The sequence below is a fragment of the Chionomys nivalis genome, chromosome 5 (genome assembly GCF_950005125.1).
Source record: "Chionomys nivalis chromosome 5, mChiNiv1.1, whole genome shotgun sequence".
Classification (NCBI taxonomy): domain Eukaryota; kingdom Metazoa; phylum Chordata; class Mammalia; order Rodentia; family Cricetidae; genus Chionomys; species Chionomys nivalis.
The window spans coordinates 101,172,599-101,192,981 of NC_080090.1; the positions used below are offsets into that span (position 1 = coordinate 101,172,599).

General features: G+C 45.8%; 1 pseudogene; it reads left to right on the forward strand.

Moving 5' to 3' along the window:
• Nucleotides 1-2,614: 2,614 nt before the first annotated feature.
• The window catches only part of LOC130874186 (survival motor neuron protein-like), a 44,032-nt pseudogene continuing 26,263 nt past the window's right edge, over nucleotides 2,615-20,383 (forward strand).

Consider the following 20,383-nt stretch of genomic DNA (forward strand, 5'->3'; position numbering starts at 1 on the left):
GGGAACATGGGCGCAGTTTTTTCTCTCCAAACTGCTTCCTGCTGAATGGGGGCGCTGTTATTCAGGTCTTTTATGGGATAACCTGTCTGCTAGGTTCATCTCAGTTGGCAGTTGAGTGAAGCAATTTTTTGAAGGTGTTCACAGCAACCCTTCAGGAGGGTGTGGTCTATCATACCATATTGAAATAGAAGCAATCCAAAGAGTCTCATCCTCTGTCAAAACAAAAGAAGAAACTCTTTTCCAAAGTATCATATCCTTAGATCCAAATTCTGAAGTTAAGGTATTTTGAAAATATCTATCTTGGATTAATTCAGCAGCATTTATAAACAAATATCTTTTAGCATCTGTTGCTCCTTCCTCAGCATTAAAACAATTCAAAGAGAGCATAATAGCATACAGTATCAAGATTCTCTGTGTATTTTCCATCTTTGTGCAGCTTTATTTTAACTCTATTTTGTTTACTTTTACTTTTATTTTATATTTTCTGTATATCTTCGTCCTGTAATAACTCTTTAGACCAGGCTGTCCTTGAACTCACAGAGATCTGTCTGTCTCTGCCTCCCAGGCAGTGGGATTAAAGGCGTGTGCTACCACACCTTGAAGTCTCAGAGGTCAGTCTCCCTCTGCCTCCCAAGTGTTGGGATTAAAGGTGTGCACTACCACACCCAACTACTCTCTTTCTTCCTTATTTTACTTTTAAGAACTTTAATTTTCAGCCTGTATATATTTTTAAACACACTGTAAATCATTTAAAGTTTTCTTTGTCTTTGAATCTCTCTTTACTGTATCTCTCTCTTTTTCTGACCACACGAGCCTTTAAATTACTGAGCAATATCAGTAGGATGAAAGCCGTGGCTTTGACGGCTGGATTCAGCCATTCCTTAGCTTTCCAGCCTCATGGCTGAGGTACCGGCTGTAGCCATGTTTACCACCACAACTCTGTGGCGTTTCAAGGTCCTTGCCAGCAAACAAGCTGCAATACTATATCCACAGACAACATTCAACTCCTCTCTCTGTAGTCAGCCCTCCTGCCTCAAACAGTCAGAGTTTGCCCTGGCAGGATGGCCCAGAAAGCCGGCATTTTAAAACAGCACAATTTTTTTCCTGCTATGGCTGAAAACCGAAAAGCATGCCTTCAGCTTTTCACCAACACCGTTTTAAGTATTTCGTGGTAGGACCTCTTAAATGAGCTGCAAGGTTTCACAGCTGAAGCTGAGTCAGGAAGCCTCTCTTAGATGAGAGCACTTGCTTGCCTCTAGCAAGCAGAGCAGACCCGAGAAATTGCTGCTACCAAGAAAACACGCTTTACTCTATTCTTTCCCAAGCTTTCTCAGGCTTTCTGTGGATGCAGTTATCCACGTGGGCGCCATCTGTAGTGGGGAGCTGCGGGCCTCTTCCCACAGCCCGGCTCATGGCTGCCTGGCTAGCTTATGCCCCAAAATAATGACACACAAACTGTATTCTTTTAAACACTGCTTGGCCCATTTCTATTCATGTGTGTAGCACCCCAAGGAGCGCTTACCGGGAAGATTCTAGCCTACGTCCATCCTGGGTCGGAGCTTCATTGCATCTGCTCTGGAGAGGAGAGCATGGCGTCTGTCTCTCAGAGGAGCTGCCCTGCATCTGAGCTCACTTCCTCTTCCTCCCAGCATTCTATTCTGTCTACTCCACCCACCTAAGGGGTAGCCTATCAAATGGGCCAAGGCAGTTTGTTTATTGACAAATGACCTTCCTGCATCACTCTCCCCAGGACCAAAGCCAAGGTTAGGGCTTGGAAGCCTCTGCCGACCGCGAAGGGAGTTCATTAAGCCCCACGCCTGCAGCCAGCCTCCGCTCAGTGTCATTTCCTGGAGCACCCCGTCAGCAAAGCTGACCATAACTGCCAGCTCCAGCTGCTCAGAGAGCTGCTCTGCCTGAGGCAGGGGCTGCCTGAGCAGAGCTTCGCTGAGTGTGATTTCAGCCCCTGGGCGAGGCCGTCTCCCATGTGGCCTCACTGGCTGATGCTGGTCATTGCTCACTCACTGCTCTTGTGGTTTGGCGGGGTGTGGGGGTAGGGAATAGAAGGGTGAAAGAGTGGGGGGGTGTTAGTTTTTTTTTCTGTTGCTATGATAAAACATCCTCAAAAAGGCAACTTAAGGGAGAAAGGGCTTTTTTTTTAAATTAAAAAATTGACATATATTTTTTGTGTGTGTGTTTGTGTGTGTGTGTGTGTGTTTGTGTGTGTGTGTGTAACATGGCACACATGTGGAGGTTAGAAGACAACTTTTGGGAGTCAGTACCCTCTTCAACCAAGTGGGTCCCAAGGATGGAAGCTCAAACTCTGATCGCCAGGCCCGGCAGGAAGTGCCTTTGCCTGGTGAGCCATCTCCCTGGCCCCGAGGGATTATTCCAGCTCAAGGCACAGTTCATCATGGTGGGAAGTCAAGGCTGCAGGAGCTTGAAGTCACGTTGTACCCATCCATCATCAGGCAGTGGGGGTCAATGTTGGTCCTCAGCTGTGCCCTCCACCATATAACCAGGGGTCAGGTCTGTCCACATTCAGGAAGGGTCTTCCTAGCTCAGCTAACATCATCGGACAATCCCCCACCTTGTGACCAGAGAATCAGAGAATCTCATGATTCTGGATTCTGACTTTCCCACAGGTAAGTAGAAAACAGTAGGTTACAAGCATCTAAGAATGTGGAGAAACAGTCCTGCTTTAGTGCCTGTCATGGCACATTTGTGTGCTGTATTCGTTTTCTCGTAGTGTTCCCAGTGCAGCAGGTGGCAGAGGTGATGACGACCAACGGCAGCAGTCAGTGTCACACCCAAGGGAGCCAGGCAGGTGCCCAGCTCAAACAGGATTTCTAGGCCATGGGTGGCTGGGCCTTGGGGTGGGCCGTTGCTGGACCTCCTGATTTATTTATTTATTTGTGTGTATGTGTCTGCAGGCACCTGTACTTGTGTGACCGTAGTGTAGAGGCCGGGGCCCTCAACTGTTATCTGTGTGTGTGTGTGTGTGTGTATGTGTCTGCAGGTGCCTGTGCTTGTGTGACTGTATATGCAGAGGCCAGGGCCCTCAGCTGTTATGTGTGTGTGTTTGTGTGTGTGTATGTGTCTGGAGGTGCCTGTACTTGTGTGACCGTATGTGCCGAGGCCAGGACCCTCAGCTGTTATTTGTGTATGTGTGTGTATGTGTCTGCAGGTGCCTGTACTTGTGTGACCCTATGTGCGGAGGCCGGGGCCCTCAGCTGTTATCTGTCAAGCACCACCCATCTTGTCTCTCCTCTTTGTTTGTGGCTATGCTGGAGAGCCATCATGCCTCAGTGATCAACTAGCTTTTGACTCCTGAGCACTGGGATTGCAAGCAATTACATCATGCCTGGCTTGTTTATTTTTATATTTTATTTTATTTTATTTTATTTTATTTTATTTTATTTTATGGTAAAGTCTTGTACCTGCAAGGCAAGCATTTTACTGCTGAGCCACCTCCCCAACTTGGCAGACATTTCTTTTGAATTCCCTATATCTATCTATTTATCTATCTATCTATCTATCTATCCACCCACCCACCCATCCTTCCATCTATCCATCTATCTTTTTACTTACCCACCTATTTATTGCATCCTCCCAAGTTTTTAGATATCAGGAACTAATTCAGACAAAATGCTATGCTAGCTAACATTGCAGGGGTGACAGACAGTGCCTGGGAGGCCGCTAGAGAGGCAGGGCTGTTTCTGTTGCCTTGGTTTTTGCTGACACAGTAGCCAGCTTTCTCACATACTCAACCTTCTGGAGAATTGTATGGCTGCTCTGGGCCACTGGGAGGGGCCCAGAGAATTGCTGTGATGGAGGAAGGTCATTGGTTAAATAATAAAGAAACTGCTTGGCCCTCATAGGTTAGAACATAGGTGGGTGGAGTAAACAGAACAGAATGCTGGGAGGAAGAGGAAGTGAGCTCAGATGCAGGGCAGCTCCTCTCAGAGCCAGACATGATGAAGCAAGCCACCAGGTCAGACATGCTGAATCTTTCCCGGTAAGACTAGTGCTACACAGTTTATTAGAGATGGGTTGATCGGGATAAGAGAATTAGCCAGAAAGGGCTAGAGCTAATGGGCCAAGCAGTGTTTAAAAGAATACAGTTTGTGTGTTGTTATTTCGGGGCATAAGCTAGCCAGGCGACCAGGAGCTGGGGCGGCAGGAACACAGCCCACAGCTCCCCTACAACATTGCTGCTTGAGAGAGAGGGTCTAGGCCTGCGGAGAGATGGCTCAGTGGTTAAGAGCACTGGCTGCCCTTCCAGATGGTGAGGTTTGAGTCCCAGCACATGGTGACTTACAATTCCAGTTCTGTGGCATTCAATGACCTCTTCTGGCTTCTGTATGCACATCAACATGCACAGACATACTTGCAGACCAGATACTCATACACATAAAATAAAATCACATTTGAGGTGGGGTTTGGGAGCTATGGGATAGCATAGTGGGTGTTTGCTGCCAAGTCTGACAACCCAAATTTGATCCCTAGATCTTATATAGTGGAAGGAGAAAACCAGCTTTTAAAAACATTTCCTCTGTTTGCATGCATGGTATGGTATACAGCCCCTCCCACTGAATAATGTAATACATTTTTCTTTTAAAAGGAAGGTCTTGAGCTGTTAAAAGTGCCTGTCTTACAAGCATAAGGACCCAAGTGTGATCCCCCAAACCCGTGCATAAAATCAGCCACAATGGCTCTCTCTCTATCTCAGTAATGAGACAAGGAGGCAGTAATAGGTAGATCTGACACTAATTAGTCTAACTTCTTTGGAGACATTTTAGGTCCAGGACTGACCTAATCTGAAATGAAAAGCGGAAGGAGTCTGAGGCATGGTACACCTGTACACATGTATGCTTGCATGAACACCCACACATACACAGAGAGAAAATAATGTGTATTCTTCATATGGACTATTTCCTGGAGACTTGGCAGTCTTAAGACAAGGTCACACTGTAGTGATGAGGGGGCCAACTTGTTGGGGTTTCTGTCCCGCCCTGCACCCCATAGCCGGCAAGCCCCAAAGAAAATCACACAGAGATCGCCATAAGTTATAAAACTGATTGGCCCATTAAGTCAGGCTACTTATTAGCTCTTGTAGCTTATATTAACCCATAATTCTTATCTAGTTAGCCATGTGGCTTGGTACCTTTCTCAGCCAGGCAGATTACATCTTGCTTCTCGGTGGTCTGGGCAGGAATGGGAGGAATCAACTTCCTCCTTCCCAGAATTCTCCTGTTCTCATCGCCTCGCCTCTACTTCCTGTCTGGTTGACCTGCCTATACTTCTTACCTGGCCAATCAGCATTTTATTAAAATACATGATTGACAGAATACAGAATTCTCCCACACCATAACACAGGCAGGGAATGGGGCAAAGACACCAGCAGTGACTGCATAAACAGAGTGAGGCTCTTGCCTCCATCTCTTTTCTCTCCCCGCCCCTTCAGAGCCTTTTCACACTGCTAAGGGGACACGACAGACGGGGAAGATAGATTGGTAAGATTCAGAATTTAAGTGGGCTGGGTTTGAGACCTGCATCCTGTAAAATGAATTCAGTTCTCAAATCGACCATCTCCCCTCTCCCTGGTCTCCCGTTGAGCACGCTATTCAGCTAGCTCTCCCTTCCCCTCTTTGTCTCTGCTCCTCAACCAACCCCCACCTCTGTGGGTTTTGTTCCTCTAGTTCACATTTGAAAATTTAACCCACATGCAACCATTTTGAGAAGTGGGGCTCCTAGGGGGTGATAAGGTAACTTTGCAAATTAATGAACAGTTGTGGGAGCAGGTGATTATGTGGGGGTCCTGATTAAAGGTGCTGTTTAGGGGTTCAGCCCCTACCTGCCTCTGCTTTCCACTGTTTCATGATACAGCAAGAAGGTCCTCAGCAGAACCCACCCTTGGGTGTCCCAGCCTCCAGAACTGCAAGAAGAGTCTTTTCCTTATAAATCTGCCAGTGAAGGCATTGTGTTCTAGCCAGAGAAATGTGCTAGACACCTCTGCTGGCTCACTTCACTCTTCACACTCTGGCCAACAGCAGCCATAAAAGGTGTTCTAGGAAGGCCATCGTGCAAACCCTGAGTTGACTGTAGGGCTAGAGAAACAGGCTGGAGAATGGGCAGGAACGAGGGAGAGTGGACAGCAGAAATTGTTGCTGACTTTACAGTGCTAAGAGTCAGGTCAGAAGCAAATTTTGTTGCTCCACAGCCAAGAGGACTGCCCCTGTCAGCACATCTGATGCTTAAAGTCAACTCCCCTGTAGCCCAGTTCCCTTTTTGTTTTACTTCTATAGAATATGCTATTGTTGTGATTTATGGCAGTGCAACCCTGGTGGGGTCCCATTTTGCGTGGGAGACCCCAGAGGGTGGGAGACAGACAGGTGTGCCATGCCGAGAGAGCTTGGGTATAGAGTTTATTTAGTGGGTATTGGGAGAGTATAAGATATAAGGGTAAGGGGGTTATGGAGGGGAGGGGGGACAGAGAAAGAGAGGAAAGTGGGGAGGAAGAAAAGGCAGAGGCTGCCTCTTCAGAAGAAGAGCTGACACGCAGAAAGTGGATGAGAAGAGGCAGGAGATCAGCTTGCCTCACTGGGAAGGGGGAGATTGGGAGCTGGCAGAGCTTGTCTCTTAAAGGGACAGGATACCCAGGTGATAGGGCAGGCCAGCAGAATTACAACAGCTATGATTTATTTATTTTAAACCGTTTTTTGTGATTTTGCATTTTTTAAAGATTTATTATGTACACAGTGTTCCTTTTGCATATATGCCTGCATGCAGAAAAGGGCACCAGATCTCATAAATAGTTGTGATCCAACATGTGGTTGCTGGAACTTGAACTCAAAAACCTCTGGAAGAGCAGCCAGTGCTCTTAACCTCTGAGCCACCTCACCAGCTCCTATTTTAAATATTTATTTATTTATTATGTATACAATATTCTGTCTGTGTGCATGTCTGCAGGCCAGAAGAGGGCACCAGACCTCCTTACAGATGGTTGTGAGCCACCATGTGGTTGCCGGGAATTGAACTATTTTAAACCTCTTATTAAACCTTTTAGTCTTTTCTCTTTCTTTCTTCCCTCCCTCCCTCCCTTCCTCCTTCCCTCCCTCCCTCCCTCCCTTCTTTCTTCTTTTCTTTTTTTGAGTCACTATCACAGTGTAATCAGCAGATTGGCTTGGAACCAGCTCTGTAGAGCAGGGTAGTCTTGAACTCATAGAAATCTGCCTGTCTCTATCTTCTGAATGCTAGAAATTTTAAAGATTATTTATTATTTGTGTGTGTGTGTGTGTGTGTGTGTGTGTGTGTATGTATGGAGATCAGAGAACAACTTGCAGGTGTCAGTTCTGTCCATCTACCCTGAGGTTTTGGGAGATTGATCTCAGGTCATTAACAAGTGCCTTTACTTGCTGAAGTTGTAGGTGGATTTTCTGTCCTGCCAGCCAGCTCCCAAATCATGACATGGAGACTTACTCTAAATTATAAAAGCTTGTCCAATAGCTTAGGCTCATTTCTAATTAGCTCTTATAACTTAAATTAACCCATTTCTATTAATTTACATGCTGCCATGTGGCTCATGGCTTGTTACCTCATCTTCATGCCATGCTTCCTCTGCACCTGGCTGGTGACTCTGCCCTTCCTCTTCCCAGCATCCTCTGTGACTGGAAATCCTGCCTAGCTATTGACCATTCACCTCTTTATTAAGCCAATCAGAGTAACATCTTCATAGAATAAAAAAAAATATTCTACAACAAGCAGTTTTACTGGCCCCTGATTATATATATCCATATATGTATATATTTAACAAATAATATATATATATATATGTATTTATGTATGTATGTATATATCTGTCTATAGATCTCAGACAGGGTAGGTTCTTCCCTTCAGCAACTGTTAACTGTCTTCTAAATCTTCAGGGATGGGGAGAGATTTGAGCCCCTCCTCCATGGCAACAACAACAACAACTTGGTTTTGATCCTTCAATGGGCCTTCTAGGCCATAAGCCAAGGAATCCCAAAATCACCAGTATATTTTTGCTTTTTAGTGAGGCTGGAGAGGAGGTTAGAGCAGAAGGTGGGCTTTCCTTCTATGGAAGATCAAAGCTTAGGTATAAATAGAAGGAAGACCCAACAGTCTGGACAATGATGGTGCCTGGATAGGGTGATTATCAGTGGCCTTTTATTCTTACTGTTATATTTGGCACCTTAAACATCCTGTAATTTTTGCTCCACCACTAGAATGCTTGCATAGAATACACAAAACCTTGGTTCCGCCTCATAAACCAGGCGTGGTGGCACTTGCTGTAATTCCAGCACTTGAGAGTGGAGCAGCAACGATGGACAAGTGTTGGGGAAGACAGCACTTATTGGGCTTATGGTCTCTTATAAAGAGAAGTTGGGAGGGAGATGATTTGGGGGGTTTGGAGGAGACTGGAGGGAGGGAGTTAGGGTGGCTATGATCAAGATGTGTATATGAAACTCTCAAAGAATCAGTCAATAAAAGCTGTCTGCCATATAGCTTGTTCAAGGCCAGCATGGGATACAAAATACTATCTCTCTAAAAACAAACACAAAAACAATACACACCCCCCCGTACAAAAGCCAAAAACATGTTTTGTTTTATCTAATATTTATTGGTTTTATGATTGAAGAAAACAGAATTTAGAGAGGTTGGTTAATTAGATGAAGGTGGCCCGTACTGTATTCACAGAAGGATTTAGTTGGGGCTCAGCACAAAAGTCCCAGGGAGGGGAGGCTCAGCCACGGGGAGGAAAAGAGACCTGAGCTTGGGAACCACCTTGTCCCTTTTATGTTCGGGATCATAGGCAGGACCCAGCTTCGTGTTTCTTGCTAGCTAAGTGTTTTGCTGGAACCTCCAGCTCACTCCTGCTTAATCTGGAAAGCCTGTTCCTTTCTCTCCAACTCCACCCTCTCAGAGAATCTCTGAACAAAGGGAAGGCACCAAAAAGCCCAGTTCTGTATTCTTGGTGGCTACGGTAGCTACTCCCCTGATGCTGCCAGCAGCCTAAGTCCCTGCCTAAGAATCCCAGCTTTTGACCATACTCTGGCACAAACCCAGCTTGTGAAGGATACACGTCATCACCCCTCGCCTGCAGGCTATATAAGCTCCCTGCTTTAGTTCAGTTTTGTGACTTCTCTAGCCTCAATCTCTGGGACTGGAGGACACACCTGGGAGTTGCTTTGCTCAAATAAACATGTTCTTTTACTTTTTCAATTTAGTTTGCTCTGGCTTACTGCATTAGCAGAGAAGCCTATTATCGCGATACAGAAAACCTATTATTACTAAGCAAAGGGGACTATTTCACATGGTAGGTGTGTGCTGTGCTAAGGACTGGCTATCCAGCTGACAGAGCTCAGTGCAAAATGAAAACCCAAAACTACAAAGAATGTGAAGATGGGCTGGAGATGTAATGCAGTTGGTAGCGTGCTGGCATAGCATGCAGGGAGCCTTGGGGTCAATCCTCAGTACCACATGTGGATGTGGTGGTACATGTATGTCTCATCTCAGCACTCAAGAGACAGGAGGATCGTATGTTCAAGATTATCCTTGGCTACCCAGGACATTGGAAACCAGCCTGAGACTTGAAAAACAAAACTGAAACAAAATAAAAATAACGACGCATTGGCAGTGGTCTTTAAGCCAAGCATAGTGCTGAGTCTTGTGTGTTCAGTGCACACCTTGGTGATGCTGGTCTTGGCTGGGGCACCTCCATTTTTGGGCCATGTGCAGTGAAGAGATGCAAAAGAGGAAACACATGGCAGACTTGAGCCCTGGAGGAGCTTGTTCATGTCTCTGTGCTTCTATCGTATCCCAGATTTTACAGGTGTAGTACTAAGAGCAGCGGGCTACGTTTCTGGCACCTGGCCGCCCGCATGGCTAGCTTTATACGAAATAATTACACAGAAACTGTATTCTTTTAAACACTGCCTGGCCCATTAGTTCCAGCCTCTTATTGGCTAGCTCTTACATTTTGATCTAACCCATTTCTAATATTCTGTGTAGCACCACGAGCTGGCTTACCAGGAAAGATCTTAACCTGAGTGAGAGAATCATGGCGACTGCCTGACTCGGCTTCCTTCTCCCAGCATTCTGTTCTGTTTACTCCACCCACCTAAAGGTTGGCCTATCAAATGGGCCAAGGCAGTTTCTTTATTAATTAACCAATGAAAGCAACAGATTAGAAAGAAATCACTCCCACATCATACAGGAGACACTAATGAATCAGTTTGTGCCCAGTTTGCACCTGGGAAAACGTGGATGGAATCTCTTCTCAGGGCATCAGTGCCCTTATTTCTGCATTGAGAAGGATGGCTTTAGTCTCTAGGGGCTTTCAGTTCCAAGAAAATCTTGATTTGGATTCTCCAGGCTTGTGTAGCTCATGAGACAATCAGCAGTCTGTGTACCCCCCAGGGTATTGCATAGCCTCATTGAAGTACAGGCCAGCACTGTTAGACAGGCATTCCGTGGTGGCCTTGGGGATGGTGGTAGTGGTTCACAGATGGGTAGAGGGACTGGAAGATGGCTGGTCAGCTGGTAAAACCCTTGCCTGTACAAGCATGAGGACCTGAATAGGTCCCCATTAAATAGCCAGGTGTCACAGTGCACACTTGTAATGCTTGCGCTGGTTGGTTGGAGGCAAGAGAATCCTGAGGCTTGCTGGCCCAACAGTCTAGTCAAATTGAGCTCCAGGTTCAGTAAGAGACCTTGTCTCAAAAATAAGGTGGAGAGTGATAGAGGAAGACAAAGAGCATTGATGATCCCCGGCCTTCAACACAGGTATGTATGCATACACAGACATGTACATACAAGATGAGAGAGGGCTGGGTGTGTGGGCATAGGCTGGTCATCCCAACACTTGGCAGCTGAGGCAGGAGGCTTGAATTCAAGGCCAGACTGGGCCCAGTGGATAATTATACTTGCTGACAACCTTTGCAACCTGAGTTTGATCTCAGGAACCTACATGACTGAGGGAAGAACAGACTCTCAAAGGTTGTTCTCTTAGCTCTATACACACTTCATGACTGCTGAATATAAACACATACAAGTAAATAAAAATGTGATTTTTATTTTTGGTTTTTTGAGACAGGGTTTCTCTGTAGCTTTGGAGCCTGTCCTGGAGCTAGCTCATGTAGACCAGGCTAGCCTCGAACTCACAGAGATCTGCCTGCCTCTGCCTCCCAAGTGCTGGGATTTAAGGCATATGCCACCACCGCCCAGCTTAAAAATGTGATTTTTTTTTTTAACAAGGTCTTTACATAGCCCTGGCTGTCCTGGAACACACTATGTAGACCAGGCTGTCCTCAAACTCACAGAGATCTGCCTTTCTTTGCCTCCTGAGGGCTGGAATTAAAAGCATGCACCACCATGCCCAGCCAAAAATGTGACTTTTAAAAAGTGATGAGAGACAGCACAAGAGAAAGAGGCATCTTAACCTTGAACCCCTTGGGATTCGTTCTTAGAGTTCATAAGCATGAGGGTCCTGCTCTGTGCTTAGCCTGTGCACTCCGAGACTGATGCTTGGTTGCACACACTGCCCACAGCAACCTGAGTTGCATCATCTAGAACTGTTTCAGACCTGAGCTAATGGGATCTTCTGGGTGCTGGTCCAGAGACATCCTCAGAGCAGCTGGCTGAGATTGCAGTATGTAGAGGGCCAGGGTTCTGGGTGTGATAGGCAGGATGCAAAAATCACACTTCTGATACTTTACATGAAGATCAAACAAAGGAAACGATCTTGAGCCACCGTGTAGGGGCTGGACCTGGTGATACACAGCAGGAAACTGGAATCATGAAGGGGGCTGGGCTGACTGCATGGGAACCGCACCAACAGAGAGAGTTGTGGATGAAAAGGCTTGGCTTGTAATACTTTAAAAATTTCCATATAAAATGTTTATTTATTTATTTACTGTGTGTGCACACATGAGTGTGCATGCATGTGCATGTATGTCTGCGTTCATGCTACAGCACATGTGCAGGTAGTTGGTTCTTTTCTGCCAACATTAGGTTTTGAGGATCAAACTCAGGCAGTCATTCTCAGCAGCAAGGCCCTTAACCCACTGAGCCATCTTGCCAGCCCCTAAAATCTTCCATTCATGAAAAGTCAGATTTGCTGTTGTTTCCGTTGCACACTTGGGCCATGCAGGGCCTCTCATAAGTGATGGCTTCATTTTCGTTCCTTTTATTTTTCCTTTTATTCTTCTCCCATACATGATATCCTGACTGCAGCCTCCAGTTCTCTTTGCTACCTTCCCTCTTCCCCAGTTCACGTCTTCATTTCCCTTCAAAAACAGAGCAGGCCTCCCAGGGATATCAACTGAATACTGCATAACAATCTACAATAAGACTAGGCGTACACCCTCACACCACGGCTGGATGAGGCAACCTAATATGAGGAAAAGGGTCCTAAGAGCAGGCAAAAGAGTCTGAGACACTCCCCAGTGCACTCAGCTATACAACCATAACAGATGTGCGGAGGACCTAGTGCAGACCCAGATAGGATCTGTGACTGTCGCTTTGGTCTCTGTGATCCCCTACGAGCCTTGCTTAGTTGCTTCTGTGGGTTGTGTTCTTGTAGTGTCATTGATCCTTATGGCTCCTGTAATGAATGCCCTTCTTTTTCAGGGTTCCCCTGGCTCTGCCTAATGTGGGTCTCTGCATCTGCTCTCATCAGTTTCTGGGATGATTCCTCTCTAGTGATAGTTGGGCTAGGCACCAGTCTGTGAGTAGAGTAGGATATCATTAGGAATTATTTTATTGAATTCATGTCCCCTCCCCCCCGCCCCATCGTGTTTGATTCTATCCTGGGTCTCTTGACTGTCTCCGTCTGGTTCCTGGCCATTCAGGCAGTGTCAGGCATGGACTCCCTCTCGTGTTGTGGCCCTCAAGTTGGGTCAGTTGTTAGTTGACCATTTTCACAAGTTTTATGCCATCATTACCCCAGCACATCTTGTAGGCAGGATAGATTATAGGTCAAAGGTTTTATGACTGGGTTGATGTCTCAGTCTCTCTGCTGGAGGCCTTGCCTGGTTATAGGAGATGGGTGGTTCAGGCTCTGTATCCCCTGTTACTAGGAGTCTTCACTAGGATCACTCTCAAAGATCCAGGAGTTTCCACTACACTAGGTTTTTATGTTGTTCCATATCCAGTGCCCCCTAATTCCAGTTGTCTCTCCCAGTACCTCTCTCTCCACCCACCAACTGATACACCATGTTCCCATCTCTACTCATCCCTAGTCCACCTGCACAATGTATTCTATTTTCCCTTTCCAGGGAGATCCATGCACCCACCCCCAGTCCTCCTTGTTACTTAGGTTCTCTGGGTCTGTGGATTGTAGCATGATTATCCTTTATTTAACAGTTAATGTCTACTTATAAGTGAATAAATACCATGTTTATCTTTCTGGGCTTGGGTTACCTCACTCAGGATGAGTTCCATCCATTTGCCTGCAAATTTCATGATGTTATTGTTTTTTTTTCTGCTGAATAATACTCCATTTTGTAAATGTACCACATTTTATTTATCCAGTCTTTGCCTGAGGGGCATCTAGGTTGTTTCCAGGTTCTGGCTATTACAAATAACACTGCTATGAACATAGTTGGGCAGGTGTCCTTGTGGTGTGATTGAGTATCCTTTGGATATATGCCCAAGAGTGGTACAGCTGGGTCTTGAGGAAGATTGATTCCAAGTTTTCTGAGAAATTACCAAGTGACTGTCCAGGTTTGTGCTCCCACCAGCAGTGGAGGACTGTTTCCCTTGCTCCACATCCTCTCCAACATAAGCTACCATCAGTGTTTTTGATCTTGGCCATCTTGACAGGTGTAAGATGGTATCTCAGAGTCGTTTTGATTTGCTTCTCTGATGGCTAAGGATGTTGAACAATTCTTTAAGTGTATCTTGGCCATTTGATATTCTTTTGAGAATTCTCTATTTAAATATGTACCCCATTTTAAAATTGGATTATTTGACATTTTGGTGTCTCATTTCTTGAGTTCTTTATATATTTTGGAGATCAGCCCTCTGACAGATGTGGGGTTTGTGAAGATATTTTCCCATTCTCTAGGCTGCCATTTTATCCTATTGATAGTGTCTTACAGAAGCTTTTGCCTTACAGAAGCTTTTCAGTTTCAGGAGGTCCCATTTATTTATTGTTGGTCTTAGTGCCCGTGTGATTGATATTCTGCTCAGGAAGTTGTCTCCTCTGACAATGTGTTCAAAGCTACTCCCCACTTTCTCTTAGGTTCAGTGTGGTTGGTTTTACATTGAGGTCTTTGATCCACTTGGACTTGAGTTTTCTGTAGGGTGATAGATATGAATCTTTTTTGAATTGTTTTATATACTGACATCCAGTTTGATCAGCACCATTTGTTGAAGATTCTTTCTTTTGTTCCACTGTGTATTTATGGCTTCTTTATCAAAAATCAGGTGTCCATAGGAGTGTGGATTTATGTCTGGGTCTAGTGATGACCTCATTTTCCGGTGTGCCAGTTTCCCATCATCTCACATAACTCATGTCTGGTATGTTAATTTCTTTTCCTCAGGTCTAATGCAATTATCCTTCCTGCTTGCTGATGTCATGTTTTCCTGTACAAACACTGAAGCAAAAAACACTTCATTATCCCCTTCCTTCCTGAGGAAACGAGTCAAATCAACCATATTGACCCTTCCACCTCCATAGGAATTCTTCAGGGATTTAACCTTGTCTCATGCCAAGAACAGAATTTTGTGTGTGTTGTAGAATTCTTTCTCCTCACCCCTGAATGACTGCAGAGTCTGGGGATGATGGGTGATCTGGGGACATAGAGCTTCTTTCCCAGCAACAGACACCAGGTGGTGACAGGGATGGTTCTCGGCCTAGCACACTGCTCAGTGGCCACAGTTCGAGGTTCACCCCTGCTTGTCACCCCTCTCTGGTGATGACTTTCTCTACCCCATTGACACAGATGGTCAGACCCATGGTGGATGTTTTGTGGTCTTGCTGTCGTTCTTTATGGGCCAGTTTTCATTAGCATCCATACAGAAAAGCCTTTGACTCCTGGACTGTGAATAACTATTATTAATAAAAAAGTGAGTGGCTTACAGAGGTGCTATTGCATATTTCCATATTAATAATGCCATAAATCCCCTCAGAATGATATCTCAGAATTCAGAGGGTCACATTTTATGAACTCTGAACTTCGGATGGGGCTAGAAAGCCTGGGAAGGAGCTGCGCAGAGGGCCGCCAGGAGAGTCTGGGTGCTGGGTCCTGACCCTCCCCGCTTGGCTTTCTCGTGTCCTTGTGTGTGTGTCACCACAGGGTCTATCTGAAGCCTGATTCCAGGTGGAGCGGGTCAGAACTGTTTGTTCAATTCATTTGCTTATTTATCGATTGGACGATCTGAGTTCTTTATTGGTTCTGCATATTAGCTGTTGGCTGTAAAGGTGGCAGTCCCTCTCCCTTTCCCCTTGTGTAGCTGTCGCTCTGTTCTGTTGATGCCCTCCTTGACTGACAGAACTCTTCAATGTCATGCAGTCCCATTTACCGCTCTTGCTATCAATCTCTGAGCCTTTGGAGTCCACGTCAGAAAGCTGTTGCCTATTGAAGACGGACGCTAAAAAGAAATTCCACACTAGTTCAGAATCGAGTGTGATAAAGGGTTATTTATTTCGGGGTAGACTCACAGATCACAGTCCTCTGGGAACAGCAACCGAATCCAGCAGCCGGGAGGGGGAATGCGCACTTTACATCGGCATTTATAGTATGGGAGGCCACGCCCAAGTGGGCGGTAACTTAGAGGATTTCCACAGCAGGTGTTCTGCCTGTGTTTCCTTCCAGGAGTTTCAGGCCTCACGTAAAAGTCTTTGATCCATTTTGAGTTAATTTGAAGTTTTTTACTATTTTTTTTATGTATATGTGTCTGTGGGAGTGTATGTTGTGTGTGTGAATGTAGTTTTGCCAACATGATTTGCTTTTCCCAGTGTGTTTTGATATCTTTATTAAAAATTAGGTGGCCATAGCTCTGTATGTGTGTGTTTTCTTTTTTCTTTTTCGTTTTTTTCTGGCTTCATCTTTGTTTTGAAGCAAAGTCTCCCACTGGCCTATCTCTTACTGGTCAGCCAGTGAGCCCCAGAGAGCTCTTGGGGTCTTCCTTCCATATTGAAATCACAAGTGAATGTTATTGTATTTGGCTATACAAATCATAAACAAGCTGAATTCAGATTGCTGACTTTTTGCAGCAAGCACTGTTACTTGGTGGGCCACCTCCCAGCTGCACCCAGCCGCACACAGGAGACAGACATTCCCTATCTAAACTGCAGCCCACCTCCTTGTTCAGAGATCACCTCAGGGAGGGCGGTGTGATTACATCTCAATTGTTCTTTCTAACTCAGAACCCAACTGTAAATCTGGAAGAAAACTGCCTAGTAAAACTTCCCAACAGAGAGCGTTCTCTATGCAGATTTGATCAGCATTGTTCTGTCTGTGATGACAAAAGGCGGAAGGCAAGTGCTTGCTCGGTTCTCTCTCTCTCTCTCTCTCTCTCTCTCTCTCTCTCTCTCTCTCTCTCTCTCCTCTCTCTCTCAGCAAGACCTCTCCCTGTCATCTTGGGTAGGTGACATAATTTTGCTGTTTGATTGGCTGCCAGGCAGAGCCTCCAGTGCCCCGAGTCTCCCTCTTCCCCACCATTTCACCTGAAGCAAACCCACTCTCATCGACTGGAGTGAAAATCTCCCAGGCCACTTAGGACAGGATCAAATACGAATCATTTTTTCCCCTGACATTTAAAACATTTGTTATGTAAAACCATCTTTTAAATCTCCAGAAGTGTTTATTTTTGTCCTAAGAAGGCATGCATTCAACACTCAAAAGAGATAGAGTCTTGAAAGGCAGAGCTCACAGTATTTAAAGCTTTTCCCCACTTCGCAATTAAATACCTCTGATCTTGCATTATTCGGCGTCAATATTTCGAATTTTCCTTCTTCCTGTTCTCCTTTCTTCTTTCTGGAAGAGGAGCATCTGGAGGGGAGGCTTTCTCTCTTGAGATGTGTATTAGTCAGTGGTCCATCACTATAATGAGATACCCAAGGCAATTAACTTATAAAGAGAAAAGTTCACAATTCCAATCCAAGATAGAATGGATACATTGCTTTTGGTTTGTGCCAAGGGCAGCATATGGGGCGGGGGCGGGGGCGGGAGGAGCGTGTGGTGAGAAAATTCCCTACATGGTGAGCAGGAAACGGATGGAACTGGAGATGGGTGCACTGTCCTCTTCAGATTCCCTTGAGCACTCGGGGCCTTCCACCAGGCACTGCCTCTACTCTTGTCCTTTCTTTCATGCGCTCTCCTTTCATTTTTTGTGCATGGGCGTTTTGCCTGCATGTATGTCTGAGCACACATACATGTGATGCCCGAGGAGCCAGAAGGTGTTGGATCCCTTGGGATTGGGGTTTCAAGTGGTTGTGAGCCGCCATGTGGGTGCTGGAGATGAACCTGGGTCCTGTGGAAAAGCAGCCGGTGCTCTTAACGGCAGAGCCATCTTTACTGTCCGTAGCTCCTGTCTTTTAAAGGGTCTGTCATCTCCTGACAGTGCCACAGGCTGGTTACTGGGAATTTAACACGGGCCTTTGGGGAACACTCATTGAGGCTACAGTTTTGATGGCCTTTTCTAAATGTCTGTATTAAAATTGCTAATAGGTACCCGAGGGTTTATTCCTGGCTGCCAACTTGACTGGATCGGGAATCAACCAGAGACAAGCCGTGGGGGTGTGCCTGTGAGGAGGGCCTTTCTTGATGATTAGGTTATCTGAAGTAGGAATCTTCTGGTGAGGCAGTAGCCTCGTGGACTGAACAGCTACTAGGCTCTCAGCGTCTCAGAGTGTAGGCAGTCACTGGGATACCCAGTTTGTGTGGGGTAAGCCAATCTAATACAAAGTACCTTTATTTACTTAGCCATCTTGCTGACCTAAAGTTTCAAAAATGAAGTCTCAGAAGACTCCCTCATTTCCCCCTTGCTTCCTTTCTCATCTCCTTCTCTTCCTCCCCCCTCCCTTCTTTTTTCCTTCCACATTAAGTCTTTTGGCTGGTCTACAAGTAAAGATTTCCCAGTCTTGAAAGCCTGGTGCCTTGGTTCCGTTGCATGCACTTCTCTAAAATGGCCAAAAGAGGGCACCAGACACAAACGAGTCCTCGTAGCTCCAGGGCGCTGGCGGCTTTCCGGGAAACCTCAAAACCCGGATTCTGCCGAGCCTCCTGGCCTGTTCTTAGGCTACTGGAGCTCTTAATCCTCCGCAGAACATGATGTTAACGAGGAAGCCAAAAAACCGGGAAAAGAAACAGAGAAAGCAAGCCAACAAGCAGAACAATAGGGAAGGGACAGCACAGTCCTTTCGCTGTGTAAAGGGACCGGCTGGCTTCAAGTGCAGAAGCCGAGCCAGCAGGCTGTCTGGTCCCAGGTCAGTCCTACACAGGCATTTGGGGCCTCACGGCGAGTCGGGGTAGCACGTGTTTTCAGTCCGGAGCTCCTAAGCAAAAATGTGCTGTCTCTAGTCCCAGATATACCTTTGTTAGGGCCTGTTCTACACCCTCCCTGAGTCTGGCCTTGGTGATCCTGTCGTCTTTTTCTGTGGCGTCTTCTGTCTTTATTCTAGCTGTCACCTTTGGCTTCTGCCCTATAGTCTCACCCTGGGTAGCGAGTACTGGGGACCTTACCGCATTTCTGAGTCCTTATTTCTTCCTATGGAAGTGACAGAGATGGGGACAGCGCCTGGGATTGTCCTGGCGTTAGCACATTGTATGACTTCGTTAAATAAACCAAGTGGCAAGGGGGCTGAGGAGAGGGCAAAGGAACCCTAGAGGCAGGCACAGAAGCCCCCATTTTTCAGGGACCACCGGGGCTTGCCTCCCAAGTAAGGCTTGTAGGAGGGTCCCCTGCGGAGTTTTGGGTGCGCTTTCCACTTCCAGAGCCTCTCTTTTATCTTTCTACTTCTTTCTTCCGTTCACCCCAGCTCCTCTTTACTGCAGAGCGTGGGCAGGGCCATCCCTGCTGGGAGGAGCCGAGCTTTGTTCACACAAGCTCATCAAGGGACACGGGTGTGTGTGTGTGTGTGTGTGTGTGTGTGTGTGAGTGTTGAGAGGGAGGTGGGGTGGGGCAGTCAGTTTTCAGTTCAATGGAAGCAACTGAGCAGGAACTCTGATTTGAAAAGGCTGTCCCTAGCTGGGCGGTGGTGGCACACACCTTTAATCTCAGCACTCAGGAGGCAGAGAGGTGGATCTCCGTGAGTTCCAGACCAACCTGGTTTACCAAGTGAGTTCTAGGACAGGCTCCAAAACTACAGAGAAACCCTGTCTCAAAAAAAAACAAAAAACAAAAAACAAAAAAAAACCAAAACCAAAACCCAAAACAAAACAAATAAACCAAAACACTGTCTACAGTGGAACACTTTTATTATATTTATTGAGCTCTACATTTTTCTCTGCTCCCCTCCCTGCCTCTCCCCCCTCCCCTCTTTAATCCTTCTCCCAAGGTCCCCATGCTTCCACTTTACTCAGGAGATCTTGTCTTTTTCTACTTTCTACTTCCCATGTAGATTAGATCTATGTAAGTCTCTCTTAGTGTCCGCATTGTTGTCGAAGTTCTCTGGGATTGTGGTCTGTAGGCTGGCTTTCTTTGCTTTATGTTTAAAAACCACATATGAGTGAGTACATGTGATAATTGTCTTTCTGGATCTGTGTTACCTCACTCAAAATAATGTTTTCTAGTTCCATCCATTTTCCTGCAAAATTAAGCTGTTGTTATTTTTTTCTGCTGTGTAGTACGCCATTGTGTAAATGTACCACATCTTCCTTATCCATTCTTCGGTAGAGGGGCATTTAGGTTCTTTCCACATTCTGGCTATGATAAACAAAGCTGCTATGAACATAGTTGAGCACATGTCCTTGTGGCACGATTGAGCATCCTTCTGATATATACCCCAAAGTGGTATTACTGGGTCTTGAGGAAGGTTGTTTCCTAATTTTCTGAGAAATCACCACACTGACATCCAAAGGGGCTGTACCAGCTTGCACTCCCACTAGCAATGCAGAAGTGTTCCCTTCACCCCACATCCTCTCCAGCATAAGTTGTCATCAGTTTTTGATCTTGGCCATTCTTATAGGTGTTAGATGGAATCTCAGAGTTGTTTTGATTTGCATTTCTCTGATGACTAAGGATGTTGAACATTTCCTTAAGTGTCTTTCAGCCATTTTAGATTCCTCTGTTGAGAGTTCTCTGTTTAGGTCTGTACTCCATTTTTTTTTATTGGATTATGTGATCTTTTGGTGTCCAGTTTATTGAGTTCTTTGTATATTTTGGAGATCAGTCCTTTGTCTGATGTGGGGTT